The sequence below is a fragment of the Micropterus dolomieu genome, linkage group LG18, assembly GCF_021292245.1.
Source record: "Micropterus dolomieu isolate WLL.071019.BEF.003 ecotype Adirondacks linkage group LG18, ASM2129224v1, whole genome shotgun sequence".
Taxonomy (NCBI): Eukaryota; Metazoa; Chordata; class Actinopteri; order Centrarchiformes; family Centrarchidae; genus Micropterus; species Micropterus dolomieu.
Genome location: NC_060167.1, coordinates 14,641,884 through 14,650,487, shown reverse-complemented (window position 1 = coordinate 14,650,487; position 8,604 = coordinate 14,641,884). Strand labels below are relative to the sequence as shown.

At 37.3% G+C, this 8,604-nt stretch overlaps 1 protein-coding gene across 5 annotated transcripts in view; it reads right to left on the bottom strand.

Annotated features, from left to right (window-relative positions):
* The window catches only part of LOC123956317 (potassium voltage-gated channel subfamily D member 3-like), a 158,257-nt gene that overhangs the window by 114,465 nt on the left and 35,188 nt on the right, over positions 1-8,604 (bottom strand). The window lies entirely within an intron of this gene.

The following is an 8,604-nucleotide window of genomic DNA, read 5'->3' as shown; positions in this document are numbered from 1 at the left end:
TTGTCCCTGATGTCCGTAGAAAGCTCTTTGGTCTTGCCCATGGTGGTGATGTTGGATGCTGGTTGTTTGGGTGTTGACAGGTGTCTTTTATACAGGTAACGAGGTGAGGCAGGTGTATTTGATGTAGATAATTGGTTGGGATTGGGGCTGTGTCTTAAAGAAAGACTAACTGGCTTGTAGGAGCCAGAATACTTGCTGTTTGGTAGGGGGTCATATACTTGTTTTTCCTCATCAGATGGTTATCAATTTTTATAAATTCATATGATGTGATTTTCTGGAATTTTCTTTGGGATTCTGTCTTTCACTGTTAGAATGTACATATGATTAAAATTGTAGATTGTTGCATTCTTTGTAAGTGGGCAAACCTGCAAAATCAGCAAGGGGTCAAATACTTTTTTCCCCCCACTGTACATAGATGCTCTGAGCCTGACAGTCTTTCAAAATCAAACTCAAAGCAATTTAAATCTGCCACTTTGATGAGGACAGTGTGGGTTTTGGACATAATCCTCTATTCAACATGTAGTTGTTACATTAATGCCATAAATGAAGTAATTTATTCAGCGGACTATCTTTAAAGACTTTGTTCTATTAAAGACTCACAGCATTAATGGTGCAGAAGATGGCTGGTCTGATATTTATGTGTAGTTATTCTTTAAAGCCAAAATTCGTTTGAATATGAATGCATATGCACTTGTGGCGCACACACACACACACACACACATTACTTACCTAAAAAACATACACACTTTACATTGCTCTGTCTAGTGGTATTTGCCTTCCATATGAATTGGTAATCCTAAAACTGACTTGATATCATTACATCCAGTTCTCTTTGGCTATTCTTATACCTCATTTATAAAAGCTCTGTCACTAACCTTATTCTGGGGCTTTAATTTCCAACTCAATTAGATTAGAGTGAAGTATGACTGAGTACTTAAAATTTTTGGCCAGCGGGATTCAGACATTTTTGGTGTCCAGTTTCCTCCCTGGCGTAGTATGCGTGTGATATGGGGGGAAATACCTTATCTAAATACCTACATCCGTTTGGCAGATTGATTTTTTTAAAGCCTAACCTTATCCCTCCTCTGCTATAATGCTTGAATTATTTTAAACTCTGTTTAAATTTTTAGATTAAAAGAAAACTCTTCCCCTATTTCATCAAGTTTCTCTTCAAGTAGCATTTCCAAATGCTGCACTCTATAATTTGTCTGTCACCCCAGAGTTTCCAGTGTTCTTTTTTTACTGATGAAAATGACAGAATATTGGTCTTACTCTACAGATCTTTGCCATAGTGAGAAATTGTGGCCCATTTCCAAGACTGAAAGAGGGCATTGCACAAAGAATACCCAAAGGCAGCCCATCTACTTCAACTGGTCTGATTGGGCCTTTGAATCAATCTGGTGAGTGATAATGACAAAAGCTGGAGGTAAACACTTCACTATATGAGCAGTCACGGCCTTCACATTGGAGAGAGAATTACTTTGCTCACCCGCAAAGTCAAATGATGTTTGCTCGAGTTACGCAACAGATCGGCTTGATTGCGTTCAGCACAGACTTTGTTGAATTCAAAACATCTTGTCAACAAATTGACATAACTATCAGTAGCAAACTTACTGCTGACATTGTTCTGTCTCACAAAATGGCTGTCTTCTAGTCAGACAGTGTTTGCTACCTGCTACTCATCTTCCTCTAAACAGTAAAAACCGTTTCATGAATCATTGATATCTTGGGAGTATTTGCTTTTTTGGTTTTCTTAAAGGAACCTGCAAAATCCTCTCAAACAGATCTTTGATACAGAGAGATGCTTTGAAGGTCCTCACCAATTGTGTCTGAGTTGATAGTGTCACGATTTCAACATAAGTGAATAGTGCCTGGCTTTCACAACCACACCAGCTGAATAACCCTGCCATACTTTATCCTCCAGTGGGATACTTCCACCTGCTCAAAAAGCAATCTATACTTTGACTATTGATTAGTTACAGCTAAAGTCGGTGTGAGGGAAAGCAAAAAGGACTACTGAATGTATTATATGTTCACCAGGGTGAACAAAAAAAGATGACTGATTAACAAATAACTAATGGTGCTTTTTGAGTCAGAGTTCTTTTGATTTCGTCTCGTTAATGTCATGGAGAAACGGCTTGACAAAATCAATACCAATACTGCACATGTAATAACAGTAACTGTATTATTTTTTATTTATTAATTCCATCCATATTGGACGATTCCGCACTTCACACTTTATGTTTAATACCAACGCAGGAACTGACCATTCAGTAAACCCCTACCCTGAATAGCAGGAGCTAAAGTGCAAGGAATCGATTGAGCAGTGTCTTTGTGTGCTCTAACAGAAGCCGCATTTGTTACCATGTCTGGCTAACTAGCACATTAGTTAGAGTGGTAACCGATCATCACTTCCAAGGCCAAGGAGCATCATTAATTAGTACGTAGGGTCACATTTTACATTCACAGAATAGAAGCCCATCTTGTTAGAGATCAGGGTGTAGGGTAACATCAGCGGCTCTATCCCTAACTAGATTTCATTTATACTCCAAGTGTCGCCCAAGAAAAAAAATTTACATTTGCCAGACACATCAGTCTATCACATCTCTTCTAATGTGTCTAATGTAGTTTTGATCTTTTTGTCCTTATACTTTTCATAATACTAGGACCAGCAAGCTCTATGCTGCAATACAAGAACAATGTTCTATTTTATTATTAACTACTGAGGATGCTTTGACTTTTTGCCTGGGACATGTAGTTTCAGCCTCTGCGTTTGAATTAACTTTTTAATTAACCGTTATGATCTTGGCCTACCCTTAACCACTCCACAGTTGGCATTCACAAATTTTGCAGAAAGCAAGAATTTAAAAACCTTGGTGTTGGACGTAAACATTGTCATACAATATACTAGTCCAATATAAATATTTCTTGCCTGGCGATAGAGTTGAATATGAAAGTTCATTTTATATTTGTGCCGACAGCTGCCAAATGATGACTGTTGCACATCGACTGAATTCTTATTAAGCTTTAAAATCAACAACAAATACTGCATGTACTCATGAAACACCAGCTGTAATATCACCTCTGGTGGTACTCTGGTGTTCATTTTTAAAGACCTAATAACATTTTATATATTAAAAAAAGTCACAAAAATCTTATCAACTGTGTCTTATTAACTGTCTTTTTGAATACTCTAGCTCTGCAGATAAATACTTAAATGTGCATTGTAAAGCAGAAGAAGAAATGATAAAGGGCCTTTTCTTCTTATAGCCTAGATATTCCCTAAGTAGATAATCTAATTCAGTTTTATAACAGTGTACATATCAGGCATGCATATCCATGCGCTCTCCTTTGAGTTATTATATTGAATCTGTTGGAGATCATTTTCCATCAGTCACGAACAGAGTTGTCTAAAATGGAATAAAACAATCGTCCTTAATACCCATCATTAAAATTCACACTGCATACTTGTTACAGAGGAGCAGACACAAGACTTTTGGAGAGTGTGGGAGCCATTATGTGATTAAATTACCATTCATAATTTTTGCTATCTGGTGCTTTTAGCCTGGATGGTTGCCTGGATAAACAGGCCGCCTCTTCCAACAGAGATGTGTGTGTTCTGTATTGCGCCATTATTTATTCAAATAGCGTTTTTTAGACAGTACTTTGAGTATCATTTGAGAGCAGGAAAGAGACATGATATCTTCAGACTGTCACATTACCCTTTTATGTTTATGCCTTTGATGATTTTATTAGAGGTCTGCATTTGTGGTATTGATCATGTTACAGTATATTGGCAGTTGCAGAAAAGAAACTAACTTATTCTTTTAATGCCACCAAGTTCTGACACTATCTTAGAGTCAGGGAGATTGGGTCAAGTATTGAACCTAGCAAACTTGTTTTAGGTCAGCTTTTTTTTTTTTTTTTTTTTTAAATGGAGGGAAAGCAACGATCCTTTTCATTTCTTTGTAATCACCACAGAAGACTCACTCAGTCACATTTCAAGGTTTTGAAGCTATAAGGAGTATTTGAGTTTAAGATGACAATCATTTCTCGTTCTAATGGCATATTAAATCAAACTTTGTTGGCCCTAAGGTGACTCAAAGCCATCAAACTCAGTCAATGCATTTCTTCCTGCATAGGTTACAACAAAAAAAAAAACTTGAGCTGAGGTGTCTCAGTTGAGAAAGGGTTGTAAAACTATCCAAGCACTTTGCGGATTAACACTCTAGGTTTATAACTTACCAGTCTTTCTAACAAAGACTGCAATGGACATCCAAATTGATGGGGTTTGTTTGTCAAGTTGGGAAGAAAAGACCTTTGCAAAAGAAAGTTGGTCCAAATGTCACCCAGGGTGCCGATAAATCACACGTAACACGCCAAACCTCCATTTGTCTCTGTTCTTTTGTAAGCCAGTGATTTGTAGTGGGCTCCACTTTTGTCAGCTCATACCTAAGATGGCTATAGTTTGGTAAGCACAGAGATTTCTTGTCGTCTCTGCCATAAATCAAATTTTCAGTTAATGCTTCCGGAGATCATGTTCATCTTTTAGTGACTAAAGTCAACATACACTTGAATAACTGTTCAACACATGTTTAGTTTTGCAGTTTTTAGGGACAAGTCAATGCCTTACATCAAAGCATTAAGTAAGTTAGCCTACATATACAGTGAACACATGAATAACAAAGCATTCGTTAGATTTTAGTTTCCACATCCAGCTGCTGCCACATGATTAGAAAGTAAATACATCGGTAACAGCGACACGGCCTGCTGTTTGAAGACACACTACCACTCTAGAGATATGCAAATGATTAATCAGGCCCGCTTCAAGGTCAGACACTCGGGCAATTTACATTTAAACATGGCCACTGGCAAAACAAATCAATTTCCTAACCTTAACCTCTTTCACAGCTCCACATGCAGTCAGGTGAGCGGAGCACAGTTAGACGTGTGTGTATTACTGACAGACTGACTCACTGAGGGATATTGAGAGGTTACATCCTCCCACACTCTTGAATGCATCCTCTGTACGGGGAATCAGATGCAAAAAAAATAAAAAAATTGACAGATATGGAGCAATAGATGAATAAGTAAAACCCCCACAGCACTGGGTGCCAGGCAACAGATGCTGATAACTGCCTCAGATTAGGTCCTAGATTGTCGTCGGCTCCTGCCAAGACTGATGCTATATTTACCGCTCCCTCTCTCCATCCCTTCTCTGATCGTGTCTGTGCCACCATGATGTGTCATCTTCACGTTATGTCTGGCATCTACGATGGAGCGCCAGGTGTGAAATGGAGATGAAATATTCATTTTGAATGCCAGAATACTTTCACTTAAGCAGGAAATGATATGGCAGAAGTGAGGGATTGAAGATTTGTAGTAGGTTCATTCACGCTTGATTGGGGCCCCAGATGTTGGGGGTTGAATATGGATTTTGTAGTTTCAAGGGGACTTTTGAAACATTTTCTCTTGATAGAACCTGGGACAGCTTTCACACAGTTTAAAGAGACCCCATCTGAGCATACCGTAACCTTTAGGGGAAAAATTCTTTATCATTCAAGCAGCTATTTTGAAAGTCAAGAGTGTTCCTTTTTCCACGATGCTCCCTCTGTGCTAATCCAAAATGTCTAGGTTCTGTTTAGACTTGGATTCAGAAACTCAATGAAAGCTAGGACACCTTTGGAAAAATGAGCATGGACACAAATACCCGAGTCAGCGATTATGTCAGTAGAGATGAGAAAAAAAAGCGGGAGGATTGGAGTGAAAAAGTACAAAAAAACAACGAGATGTTGTGCTGACGCTGTAAAATCTTGACATGTAGGCCTACGTCTTACTTTACAGTAATTCACAGTATTGGTAGGACTGCAGGATTTCAGCACTAAGCTGTTTTGTTATCAATATTAACAATGGAAATATTTACTGAGAAATGCACAAAACCAGAAGAATATAGTGATATTTATCCAGATGCAGAGGAAGGATTCAGTTCTTTTAAGTAAACATAGCTATGCTGCAATCTTAAAATTCTTCATTATTTAGTAAAGGTCCTGCATTGGAAACTTTAAGTAATTAAGAATTATTAGCAAAACATACTTAATTTATCAAAAGTAAAAAGTACTCATAATAAAGAAAAATGACATTGGATTATTATTACTGATGCATTAATGTAGAAGTAGCTTTTTTTTGGTTGAGGTGGAAGTCATTTTCAATATTTTTGATACTGTTGGGTAGTTTAATCCATTTTCCATCATTTTACAAGTTGATCATGTGTTTTGTTTGTAAAATCTAAATAAGTAAAATAAGTAATATTTCCCTCCGATTGGTAGTGAAGTACAACTAGAAAGCAGTGTGAAATACAAAAATACTCAAGTACAGTACAAGTACCTAAAATTAGTGCAGAAGTTGAGTAAATGTTTGTAAGATTCTTTATTTCTTTGCCATTTCCATTCTACACCAACATCTACAAGTATTCTGGCCAACACTGAGAAAATCCTACTAAATTGTCCAATCTGAAGCCACTGACCTCTGTACCCACTTTCTTTCAAGACTAAACCAAAGTAAATGGAAAACTTTACGCTATAAATTGTTTGGCAAAGGGAGACGAGGACACAGGACAAAGATTTTGAGGACACAGATTTTCCACAGTAGCTAGTCAGCAGGCTGAACAGAGCAGCTTAATTGAAGAGCCTGAAATAGAGACTCTCTATTAGGGCTGAAGAGGCTCCCTGCACCAGCAGCCTATCAGGAGCGACAATTGTCTGTCTTTGCTCTCTGTATACCCTCAAGATAGCAGAGAGAGGAAAAAAAAGGGACACAATTACCAAATAGCGCAAAGACGCTGCATAGTCATTGACAGAAGGCTAATTTGTGTGCCAATTTAGTGCTGACAGAAGGTGGTATGTCTTGTAACATCAATCCAAATTGCTACACAGAAGTGTGCTTTTGCACTCTTCCAGCAGTAAGGTTGCAGTGTTACTGTACATCTTAAATCACAGTTTTAGTATTTGGCTGATCATACTTGAAGTGACTTATGTGTGCATCTGGACAATAGCAAACTGTAACAGTAAAAATAATCGACTGTCCATGATACTTTATATCCTGTACCATTCCCTACATGTATACTTAATTGATAATATAAATATAAATAAAAAACCACTGTGGTTACTGTAACTTTGACTTGAGTTGTGTGAGCATTGCACTCTACTGGCAGCTATTATGTATTGCAGGATGGACTCCAGTTTACAGTTGAGACTGCCCTAAATTCTCAGGTCTATAGCACAGTGAGTACCTCACCTCTTTTTTGTCATGTGGCGTCTGGAGCTATGCACCTCACAGCTGACAACAATAAAAAAAATAACAACACAGCTGTATCCACCCCCCCTACAGAGTTAGACCTCCAGAAATGAGCTTGTGTTGTTCCTGAGTGCTGCTAATAAGATACAGGAGTTGCGGGAAGTATTGGATGTCTCTGAAATCACAGAAAAACAACGTAATACCACCAACTGTTTCTCTTCTCAAAGCTTTCAGAACGTCTAGAGTTTGGAGCTGGCCGTCGTATTAGCTCATCTAATGTCTAAAGCTTTTGATTTCCCAGGTGAACCCACGGACATTTCTCTTGCCCCCCTCTAACAAGCACACAGACTTATAGCTCTACAGACCAGCCACGACTCTGGGCTCTTACAGTGACTATGCCACCAGATGGCAGTCAATAATGCTGTAATCCCACAAATCCAGGAATCAATGCAAGAGATGCTTTTGCTGGCATAGCAATGCTGGAATAACTGGTATAAATTATCCGCAGATGGTTTATATGGTGACATTTACAACATTTAATGCATCTTTCATTGCGTCAGTGAGAGAAAATGACCAATGAACTTTTGTTTATTATGCTGTGTCCTGTCTCACTTTATGCATAATATCTTATTAAATAAAATATCAAATTAAATGTTCATCCCATCAGTCAGTGGTGAAAAATAAACTTTACACAAGTGCTATACTTAATTAGAATTTTGAGGTGCTTGTACCTTACTTGAGTACTTGAGTATTTTGAGATACTTCTTACAACATACTATATTTCAGTGGAAAATATATATATTTTTAAGTCCACCTCACAGCTATAATTACAAGTTACTTTTCAGATTAAGAAACCCAAAGCATGATCAGACTCTAAAATATGATGCATTGTTAGAGGTTCAACTACCCAAAAATATACAAAGCAGATACGTTAGCTCCATCTTGACCAATAATTAATATTAAAATACTATTTACATATTTATGCATTTATATTGCAATAAAGTAATTCATCAAATAATGTTAAATAATCCTATGAGAATAATTTACAACCAATACTTAAGTGCATATTGAATGCATTTTTCCATTGTAGTGTTGCTACTTTACTTGAGTAAAGATGTGAGTATTTCTTCCACTACTGCATTAGTTCAGTTTAGTTCAACTTTATTGTCAGACTCGGCATCCTCTAGGCTACATTGTAAAAAGATATTATACAAACATAACAGTATAATCCTAAACCGTATTAATGGAAAAAACATTTTAAAGTAGTATTATTAAAATATTATAAAGGACTTATCACAACAAATGACAATA